Source organism: Salvelinus namaycush, chromosome 25, assembly GCF_016432855.1.
Source record: "Salvelinus namaycush isolate Seneca chromosome 25, SaNama_1.0, whole genome shotgun sequence".
Taxonomy (NCBI): Eukaryota; Metazoa; Chordata; class Actinopteri; order Salmoniformes; family Salmonidae; genus Salvelinus; species Salvelinus namaycush.
Genome location: NC_052331.1, coordinates 24839822 through 24852316, shown reverse-complemented (window position 1 = coordinate 24852316; position 12495 = coordinate 24839822).

The window sequence follows — 12495 nt, the reverse complement described above, 5'->3', positions numbered from 1 at the left end:
ACTGATATAAACTGATATAACTCGGTTTAAAATAACTACATTATGATGTTTTTAACACCTATATCGAATAAAATCAGAGCCAGATATATCTAAAGCCTATAACGAGAGCTTTTCAGAATGCAATCCTGAGGTCTGTCATGCGTCATGGCGAACGTTGAAAAGACTGCACACCCGGTTCCAAGAGCTTTTATACGGCCTCAGAACTACCCAGAGACCCCATTCCAATTCTCACTGCTTACTGACATCTAGGGGAAGGCGTATGCAGTGCATGTCGACCCATAGATTACATGCAAATTTATAAACTGACCCTGGAACAGAGCCCCCGATTTGAGATTTTTCAGTTCCTGACAGGAAGTTTGCTGCAAAATGAGTTCTGTTTAGAAACTAGAGAGTGTTTTCTATCCAATAGTAATAATAATATGCATATTGTACGAGCAAGAATTGAGTACGAGGCAGTTTAATTTGGGAACGAATTTTTACAAAGTCGAAATGGCGCCCCCCTATTGAGAAAAGGTTAAAGACGTCTGCCTGGCGTGTTTAAAGACAGCTTTGTGTGGAAATACCTCAGCGTTAATGAAGAGACTTAGTGAAAGGTACAAGCAGTTATGGGGTTAATACAGCGTTTCCCAAACTTGGTCCTGGGGACCCCAAGGGGTGAACATTTTGTTTTTTGTTCTAGCACTACACAGCTGATTCAATTAATCAAAGCTTGATGATTAGTTGATTATTTGAATCAGCTCTGTAGTGCCTGGACAAAAACCAAAACGTGCACCCCTTCCGATCCCCAGAAACGCTGGGTTAATGAATCAATTTGCCTGACCCTTTAACGCATTCCAGTAATGATCTATCAAAACTTGGGCCTTGTGCACTCCTGGGCTACGTCCAAAATGGTACCCTATTACCTACGTAGTGCTCTACTTTCGACCATGCGGGAAACCCATAGGTCAACAATGTCCTTGACCCAGTCATAGCAATCTGTGGTGTTATTGGAACGGCCCACTGGAGAGGGGTGCTTAGGATATGGGATGGTTGCCTATTCCCTACATAGTGCACTATTTTTAACCAGAGCCCTATGGGAAATTTGAATTACAGGTCAATAATATTGCTGTTCAGAGTCTATTTTGTGTTAAAAATATTACTAAAAATATTTATAATCATGCAATCACAAGTGAAATATACCAAAACACAGCTTAGCTTGTTGTTAAATATGCTTTACAGCGAAAGAAATCCAAGCTTTTGTGAGTGTATCAATCAATGCTAGAACAGTTTGCCCCAAATTAGCATGGTCACGAAAGTCAGAAAAGCAATAAAATTAATCGCTTACCTTTGATAATCTTCGGATGTTTGCACTCACGAGACTACCAGTTACACAATAAATGTTATTTTTGTTCGATAAATATTACTTTTATAACAAAAAAACGCCATTTGGGTTGCGCGTTATGTTCAGAAAACCAAAGCCTCGTTCCGTTCGACGAAAATTCCAAAAAGTATCCGTAATGTTCGTAGAAACATGTCAAATGTTTTTTATAATCAATCCTCAGGTTGTTTTTAACAAACATAATCGATAATATTTCAACCGGACCGTAACCTATTCAATAAAAGAGAGAAAGAAAATGGAGAGCTACCCCTCTCGCGCGCTAATCAAAGGACACCTGACTACTTTTGAAAAATCTCACTCATTTTTCAAAATAAAAGCCTGAAACTATGTCTAAAGCCTGGTCACAGCCTGATGAAGCCATTGGAAAAGGAATCTGGTTGATACCCCTTTAAATGGAAGAAAGACAGGCAAGGAAACACAGATAAAAAAAATAAAAAATCACTTCCGGGTTAGATTTCCTCAGGTTTTCGCCTGCAGAATCAGTTTTGTTATACCCACAGACAATATTTTGACAGTTTTGGAAACTTTGGAGTGTTTTCTATCCTAATCTGTAAATTATATGCATATTCTACGATCTGGACCTGAGAAATGTCCGTTTACCTTGGGAACGTTATTTTAAAAAATAAAAAATAATCTGACCCCTAGCGTCAAGAGGTAACTGTTTTTCAAAAAATTCTTATTGGTCCGAGAGGCAAATGTGTTCCTTTGTTTGAAGAGGGACCTAAATAAAATAAAAATCTAAGGAACCATACGCCGATTAAAACACCTGTGGCCTCATTTATCAATCATGCATAGGCACAAATCTGTGCGTAAACCATGTGTGGGTTCCTTTCCACGCAAAGTGTGAGATTTATCAATATGAACGTTTGCTTGAGATTGTACGTATATTTACGCACAGCCATGAACATGCCTATGCACAGTGCCAAGTGGTGGAATAAGGGAAATGCTTGTCAAGTGTAAAATGGGAAAAATATATGTTGAAAAAACATTAAAATCGATTTCATTGTATTTCCATTGTAAATTCATGCAACAAGAAATTCATTCTTGATATCCTATATACACTTAACAAAAATATAAACGCAACATGTAAAGTGTGGGTCCCATGTTTAATGAGCTGAAATGAAAGATCCCAGAAATGTTCCATACGCACGAAAATGTGTGCACAAATTTGTTTACATCCCTGTTAGTGAGCATTTCTCCTTTGCCAAGATAATCCATCTGACAGGATGATCATTACACGGGTGCACCTTGTGCTGGGGACACAAGGCCACAGTAAAATGTGCAGGTTTGTCACACAACGCAATGCCACAGATGTCTGAAGTTTTGAGGGAGCGTGCAATTGCTGACTGCAAGTATGTCCACGAGCTGCTGCTAGAGAATTTAATGTTAATTTCTCTACCATAAACTGCCTCCAATGTCATTTTAGAGAATTTGTTAGTACGTACAACTGGCCTCACAACCGCAGACCATGTGTAACCACGCCAGCCCAGGACCTCCACTTCCGGCCTCTTCACCTGCACAATCGTCTGAGACCAGCCACCCAGACAGCTGATGAAACTGTGGGTTTGCACAACCTAATAATTTCTGCGCAAACTATCTAAAACCGTCTTAGGGAAGCTCATCTGTGTGCTCATGGGCCTCACCAGGGTCTGCAGTTCAGTGTCAACCAACTTCAGTGGGAAAATGCTCACCTTCGATGGCCACTTACACTGGAGAAGTGTGCTTTCACAGATTAATCCCGGTTTCAACAGTACTTGGCAGATGGCAGACAGTGCATGTTGCGTCGTGTGGGCGAGCGGTTTGCTGATGTCAACGTTGTGAAAAGAGTGCTCCATGGTGGAGGTGGGGTTATGGTATGGGCAGGCATAAGCTACTGACAACGAACACAATTGCATTTTCTCATTACCGTGACGACTTCCGCCTCCATCACCTCATGTTTCAGAGTGCTAATGCACGGCCCCATGCCGCAAGGATCTGTACACAATTCCTGGAAACCGAAAATGTCCCAGTTCTGCATACTCACCAGACATGTCACCCATTGAGCATGTTTGGGATGCTCTGGATCTACGTGTACAACAGCATGTTCCAGTTCCCACCAATATCCAGCAACTTCGCACAGCCATTGAAGAGGAGTGGGACAACATTCCACAAGCAACATCTATGGGAAGAACATGTCGCGCAGCTTGAGTCAAATGGTGGTCACACCAGATACTGACTGGTTTTCTGATCCATTCCTCCTCTTTTTTTTAAGGCATCTGACCAACATATGCATATCTGTATTCCCAGTCATGTGAAATCCATAGATTAGGGGCTAATTTATTTATTTAAATTGACTGATTTCCTTATATGAACTGTAACTCAGTAAAATCTTTGAAATTGTTGCATGTTGTTTTTTTTGGTTCAGTATAACTTTTTGGCCGACCCGTCCAAATTCACATAGAAATGTGTGTTATCGATCTATAATTCTCATTGAAAGCAAGTCTAAGAAGCGGTAGATCTGTTCTATGTGCGCTATTTCTATGCTTCCTGTTAAGTTTTGTTTTTGCGTCTTTTACTTTTGGTTTTGTACACCAGCTGAAAATACCATATTTTTGGTTATGAAAAATATATTTCACAGCGGTTTAGATGGTACAATGATTATCTACACTATACTTGCTTGTTTTGTTACAAACTGAAATTAGACAAATTATTAGAATTTTAGAAAGCAAGGTTATTGTGAAGCTATTTCTACATTGTGCATCTGTAAGTCCTATCAGGTAGCAGGATTTCAGATGTGTCCATGTAAACAGGATTATTAGGGAAATTGTTCTTCTTGCAAAGCATGTAAACATTTTAAACTAACTATTATATTATTCTGACTATCCACAATATTTGTATTATTATGTGCATTTAACCTTACTCAGTGGTTTCCTTTCCTCCCTGGCAGAGGTCTGTTGCATTTGATCAACACATACAACACTGGTCGTTGGGTGCAGTGCTTGTTATGTAATTACACAAGGTATTTACTTAAGAGATAATCAACTCAGGGCTATATGCGTTCTCTTGAAAATAATGCAACTCCATGGGAGGTGAGTTCCACTCCGCTAGCCCGTCGTAGAACACACCTTCCACGTCATTCATTATTTTCCATAGAAAGCGTAGCCTCTCGTTGATTATCTCTTAAGTAAATACCTTGTGTAATTACATAAACAAGCACTGCACCCAACGACCAGTGTTGTATGTGTTGATCAATCGCCACGGGGGAAAAATGGCTTCTCCCGTCTCCAGAAGAGTGTGGTTGCTAGGTAACCTTATCCAGCTGCTCTTTTCTTTGGAGTGCAGTTTGGAAAGAGTCTGTCTGTTGGAGACTGATTGAAGTCTGTCGACTGGTTGAGTGAGAGGAGGGAATAGATATTCAGATCAGTATTCATAAAGTGTCTCAGAGTAGGAGTGCTCATTTGGTGTCAGTTTTGCCATTTAGATTATAATGAATGGACAGGGGGACCTGATCCTAGATCAACACTCTTACTTTGAAATGCTTTAATATGGGCCCAGATCTACTGTGATACATACTGGCCAGTCAACCTTAGCCCCCTCCCTCCCTATGGTCAAAAGCAGTGCACTTTATAGGGAATAGGGTTCCATTTGGGATGCCGCCTGTGGCTGTAGATCACAGGTTAAATGCATGGGGAGCCTGATTAGACTTGACATTTAAGCTGCTGAGGGGAACAGGACCATAAACGGACAGTAATGATCATTTTAAATGGTACTGTGACCTGTTCCATCTACTAATTTCACTACGACCATGTATTAGCTACACACTGTGACCACTAACCACTGAGTCCTGATCTGTGTCCCAAGTGGCACCCTATTCCTTACATACTGCACTACTTATGACCAGGAGTGGTAAAAAAGACTATAGAGAAGGGTGGTCTGTGAAACAAAGCCTCTATTTCCAGCCACCACTCAGTGAGAGGCATCCTGAGAGAATGAGGGTCCCAATGGTCAAAAGTAGTGCGCTATGTAGGGAATAGCGTGCCATTGGGTTTGCAGTCCTATATTGGGCCATTGGGTAGTATAAAGCGCAGAATAAGAATTTTGGGACGCATATAGCTTTTCACAAAGGATAGGTTTGCTTGGGTTGTATGTATCATGTGTCTCAGATAGAAGTGCTGATTCAGAATCAGTTTAGCCTTTTAGATCATGATGACATGGATGGGGGACCTGATCCTACTGTAGATCAGCACTCCTACTCTTAGACACTTGACACATACAGTCCCGGGCCTATACTGAGGTTAACTGTTCTATAACTAAAACCCATTCTGCATTGGTTGCAACTCTGCCATCAAAGTTTCTGAAAATGTGACTATGTTGAAAATGTTACCACAATCAAATGTGTTTGAATAATAAACTGTAAATCATTTGTCTTAATGTTGTGACAGTGATGTTGGTTATCATCATTAACAGGAGATCAGCTGTTTATACCGCAATCAAATGTGTGAATCAGTTGTGTTAATGTTGTGACAGTGATGTTGGTTATCACCATTAACAGGAGATCCCCTGTTTCTATTATTGTTGAATTGTTGGGGGGGGGGGGGGGGGGGGGGTAATTTGACTCATGTTCATGGTATAAGGTTATATTGTTACCATGTCAAATCAAATGTAGGTCATTCACAAATCTGAGAGTGGCTCCAAGGCAAACCGGGGGGGATTTGAAACCATGGCTGACCTGCCTGGGTGGCAGTAAGAGCAGAGCAGTCATTCACGACAGCCAAGCAGTGTTCCTTTAGTTGAATGAATGGAAGGGAATCTGAATAATCTCTTCTTTCACATGTCATGGCACAGCTGCACTACCTGGTACACACTCACGGTGTACTTTTGAGGCCCCGTAAGGTAGTACACTAGGGAATAGGGTGCCATTTGGAACAAAGTCAGTGTTTAGGGTTGATAGTTTTTCAGTCATAACCTTCATAATTCATCTATTTGATTTCATCCATAATATTACTAATGCTTTTTTGCCACCAAATGTTCTAACTAACTTTCCTTGTGAAGATAACTTTTGAGGGGCATTAGCTTGCAGCCCAAGGTGACATGGCTAATTTAGGCTGAGCCTCTCTCCTTTCTGTTCATTGATCTGTGTGGGAGTTGGGAGTGCTCCGTCAGGACTCTGTGTATTAGGGGGAACGGCTGCCTCTGACTTTGCAGTCGAGGTGAATGGGATCACATAGCAGCTCCAGTCTCCTATCCCCAACCGCGCACAAACACACACCAGCCATGTCCCCCTCCCCTTTTCCAGCTTACTCTAGAGGTCATTAGATATTTCACTGTGATTGACTGTGTCCAAACACCTCTGCAATGTCACAGAGTAGCCATGTCATCCCATGCGGGCTTTCATTTCAGCTGCTGGTCACATTTATATAATCATTGGTTCCTGAACCACACACACACACACACTTACACACTTACACTTAGACCGGCCTGCCTCTGGCTTAGTGTGTGTCAATATGTGGTAGTTAATGGTGAACTCTGCTTTGGTTCCCCTCTAACCTCCTCATTAGATCTAGGAGAGGAGAAGGTAGGAGAGATGGGAGGGTAGGAGAGGGGGACCAGACCACAGCTTTTAGTCAGCAGTATAGATTTTCAGAATCAATAATAGCAGCTGATCTCTGCAGTCTGCCTGGGCCACCCCAATATGTGTCCCAAATGGCACCCGATTCCCTATATAGTGCACTACTTTTGACCAGAGCCCTATGGACCCTAGTTAAAAGTAGTGTACTGTGTAGGGAAAAGGGTGCCATTTGGGACACGGAAATAGTAGTTTTACACAACTGAACCCCCCTGGAGGAAAATCCTCTGAGCTGTAATGTTTTGGGTGGAATAATTGATTCTGTTTTAGTTGATTTTATCACATGGCCAGATGATCGCGTACTGCCACATGGCTGGTGGCAGTTGATATTTTCTTTCTCATTTTTCACTGGCCGTGTTTTTCTACCGTGGATTTTTGTGGGTATGGAAATGTAGCGTTTTCAGTTCTTGAACACAGTGAGCATGTGCGTGCGTTTGCGTGTGTGTGGGTAAAGATGGTGGTGTAGCATTGCAGACGTATTCCTTCCATGCAGTCCAGTGAGAGTAAGATGCCATCGCCATACCAAGAAGTGTTTATTCTGAGCTCAGACCCATGACATCTCAGGGGACACCCACCCGGCCTGTTTCAGTCACGCAGCCACTGCCCCTCCCATGCCAACAGGGACCAGTCCTGTGTGTGTGTGTGTGTGTGTGTGTATTTCCACTGAAACCTGCTATAAATAACCCCCACCCCCCAATGTGAAATTCCTCCTTATTTATAGAAACCAATTGTGACCCTCTAACATGGAACGGTACATCTATACAGTACTTCTCTCTCTGTATGCAGCTCAGCTCACATGGGAGTGTGTGTGTGTGTGACACAGGAGACCCACCGTGGCTCTGTGCCTGGTTCCCTGGAGTTCCTCTGTAAAAGGAATACCTACTTGGGTTGTATGGGAAAACATGTTTCGAGGGAGTGAAATTAATGAGCTTACAGCCCCAGTGAGTCTTATAGCGAGTGAGTGAAGTGGGGAGGGAAGGGGGGTACTTCAATCTAAAGCCATACAGCACATTACCCTGCACTAAACCGCTGCAGTACACTTATCACATTCCATTACCCTGCGTAACACTGCTACAGTACACTCATTACATTACATTACCCTGCACTACACCGCTACAGTACACTCATCACATTACATTACCCTACGCTACAGTACACTCATCACATTGCATTACCCTCGCTACACCTCTACAGTACACTCATCACATTACATTACCCTACGCTACAGTACACTCATCACATTGCATTACCCTCGCTACACCTCTACAGTACACTCATCACATTACATTACCCTACGCTACAGTACACTCATCACATTACATTACCCTACGCTACAGTACACTCATCACATTGCATTACCCTCGCTACACCTCTACAGTACACTCATCACATTACATTACCCTACGCTACAGTACACTCATCACATTACATTACCCTACGCTACAGTACACTCATCACATTACATTACCCATGCGCTACACCGCTACAGTACACATCACATTACCCTGCGCTACACCGCTACAGTACACTCATCACATTACATTACCCTGCGCTACACCGCTATAGTACACATCACATTACATTACCCTACGCTACAGTACACTCATCACATTACATTACCCTGCGCTACACTGCTATAGTACACATCACATTATATTACCCTATGCTACACTCTTACAGTACACTCATCACATTACCCTACGCTACACTCTCACAATACACTCATCACATTACCTTACGCTACACTCCTACAGTTCACTCATCGATCATATCCCGAATGGCACCCTATTCCCTTAATTGTACACCACTATGACATTTCACAGTGGGCTGATGTGGTGACACTGCTACAGTACAGTATAATACAGTCTACTCGGCCCCAGGTGTTAAAACAGGCTCTCTTACCATGAATTAGAAATGAAGAGAGTCATGATGCTGAGGCTCTTAAGCCTGTCTGAGTGATGGTGAATCATCACTTACATTTATGGCTGTCCCAAATGCCATCCTATGGCGCTGGTCAGAAGTAGCACACTGTATAGGGTGTGTCATTTGGGATGCAGCCTAGGATGCTTCACAGTGAGTGGTGGTTAGAAATAGAGTCTTTGTTTCACAGCAGACCGCCCGGTCGTCTATGTCCATTTCCGCCACCCACACAACAGAGCAACAATAGACTGAGACATTAGACCCCGACCACCAGTACACATTAAACCTGACCCATGTCAAGTGGATGACGTGAGACAGCAAGTGGAAGGGAAGCCCCCTTTTTAAATTCAATCAAGCACAATTATTTTATAAGGCCCTTTTTACATCAGCAGTTGTCACAGTGTTTTACATATACCCAGCCAAAAACCCCAAAGAGCATGCAAAACAGATGTAGAAGCACAGTGGCTAGGGAAAAAGTCCCTAGAAGGCAAGAACCTAGGAAGAAACCTAGGAATATGGATGCTTGATCTGAAATAGAATTGAAGTGCAATATTTAAGATCTGCATAAAGTCTTGCTATTGTTTTGAATGTTTGTATGCATTTGCATCTACAGTGTCGGGTATTTTAAAATCTCCATGTTCCATTATTCCATAAAGCCTCTTCTACTCCCCCTGTTCCCCACAGAACACAGAGCCTGTGAGTGGAGGTTGTGGTGTCTGTGTTCAGTGAATGTCTTCAGAGCCCCGGTCACCCTCCCAGCAGACCTCCATTGTTCTCCAATCAGTCATTGATCGCTCCATGACCACCTGAGAAGTGTCCATTAACCTTCCACACTTTATACACTCCCTTCCTCACGTGTGTGTGAGTGTGAGTATGCGTGTGTCTGTTCTTCCAACTAGTGAGCCAGGCATTTGGCATGGCCCCCCCACTTTAAGGCAGTATATGTAAGAGGACCCTTAGCGGCCCAAGAATGCAGTCAATGCCCATCGGGCATGTTTCAGTTGGCAGGTATGCCAGGCATGTGAAGGACTCTCCTCTCCACCAACATGTCTGTCTCTCCTCTCTCTAGTACTACTTCACAATGTGCCCAGCCCAAACACAGAGACAGAAACAGCACGGCTACAGCCGTTCCATCTCCATGTCAGTTACAATAAAAGGGCTTACTAGAACACACTGTCCACTGTATGGGACAAAGACTGTATGGGACAAAGACTGTATGGGACAAAGACGAGTGTACACACACAGTATTGCCATGATTTTCAAACAACCACTGTATGTCAACCAGGAATACCTATGTAAAAATGCTTTTCATTGACTACAGCTCAGCATTTAACACCATAGTACCCTCTAAACTCGTCATTAAGCTCGAAATCCTGGGTCTCAACCCCGCCATGTGCAACTGGGTCCTGGATTTTCTGACGGGCGGTCCCAGGTGGTGAGGGTAGGAAACAACAACACACACACACACACACCCCGCCGGTCCTCAACACTGGGGCCCCACAAGGGTGCGTTCTCAGCCCCCTCCTGTACTCCCTGTTCACCCATGACTGCGTGGCCATGCACACTTCCAACTCAATCATCAAGTTTGCAGACGACACTACAGTGGTAGGCTTGATTACCAACAACGACGAGACAGCCTACAGGGAGGAGGTGAGGGCCCTGGGAGTGTGGTGTCAGGAAAATAACCTCTCACTCAACGTCAACAAAACAAGGGAGATGATCTGACTTCAGGAAACAGCAGAGGGAGCATCCCCCCATCCACATCGACGGGACAGTAGTGGAGAAGGTGGAACATTTTAAGTTCCTCGGCGTACACATCACGGACAAACCGACATGGTCCACCCACACAGACAGTGTGGTGAAGAAGGCGCAGCAGCGCCTCTTCAACCTCAGGAGGCTGAAGATATTTGGCTTGTCACCTAAAACACTCACAAACTTCTACAGATGCACAATTGAGAGCATCCTGTCGGGCTGTATCACCGCCTGGTACGGCAACTGCTCCACCCACAACCGCAAGGCTCTCCAGAGGGTAGTGCGGTCTGCACAACGCATCACCGGGGGCAAACTACCTGCCCTCCAGGACACCTACACCACCCGATGTCACAGGAAGGCCAAAAAGATCATCAAGGACAACAACCACCCGAGCCACTGCCTGTTCACCCCGCTACCATCCAGAAGGCAAGGTCAGTACAGGTGTATCAAAGCTGGGACAGAGAGACTGAAAAACAGCTTCTATCTCAAGGCCATCAGACTGTTAAACAGCCATCACTAACATTGAGTGGCTGCTGCCAACATACTGACTCAAATCTCTAGCCACTTTAATACATTTAATAAATGGATTTAATAAAGGTTTCACTAGTCACTTTAAACAACGCCACATTAATAATGTCTACATATCCTGCATTGCTCATCTCATATGTAAATACTGTATTCTATACTATCTACTGCATCTTGCCTATGCCGCACGGCCATCGCTCATCCATATATTTATACGTACATTTTCTTATTCATCCCTTTACATTTGTGTGTATAAGGTAGTCGTTGTGAAATTGTTAGATTACTTGTTAGATATTACTGCATGGTCGGAACTAGAAGCATAAGCATTTCGCTACACTCGCATTAACATCTGCTAACCATGTGTACGTATATGACCAATACAATTTGATTTGATTTGACTTAAGGCAATTACATTTCTTAATTTGGTTAGCTCATTCATGTACCACACACACACACACACACACACTCACCACTCACACACACACACTACACAGGCTGCTTACACTTTAATCCGGTTGACTGAAAATGAGAGTTTTACAAGAATTGCTTGTGCAAGTTAAATTGACCTCACCTAGGGATTTGCAGCATAGTGCAGGAAAGTTGGAAAGCATTGCATGCCTTTGATTGATTCTCAGGTTTAAACTGCTTTGCTAGGTGTAATCCCGTATGCCGTACTAAGGGCTGGTATCTATACATGCATACATTCCACCCTGTGCAAGGCAGGCCAGGGATGGATGGATCCACCACTGGATGATCAATGACGACATTAAGGAGCTAAGATATGGCTGTAGCTACAGAAGTCCTCTCCTCCCCAATGTGACTGTTCAACCTCCTAGTCACAAGGCTTCCCTGCTAACCGCCTGGCCCTCACCACGATGCTGTGTCCCAGAGAAGGCATCCCAAATGGCTCCCTATTCCATTTAAAGTGCACTACTTTAGACAGGACCCGTAGGGCTCTTGTCAAAAGTAGTGCACAATATAGGGAATATTGTGCCATTTGGGAGACATCTTGATAAGGCGTCATACCGTGTTGTTCAATGGGCCCTGCCGCCCCAGAGAGAGACACCCACAGACACACACACACTGTTACTGTTCATTCACGGGTCAGGGCTGATGACTGTTCATGGGATTGACACAGTGGCCCCCGGGGTCCAGACACCGCCTGACAATAACGTCTGGGGCATGTGATTCAGTCAGAATCCCCCCCCCCCCCCCCCCCCCCCAAACACACACATCTCAAACTGTATCATACTTAGCTAGAATCACAACAAAACACATCTCACTGAGCCATTCTATTAATATCCAACATATATTG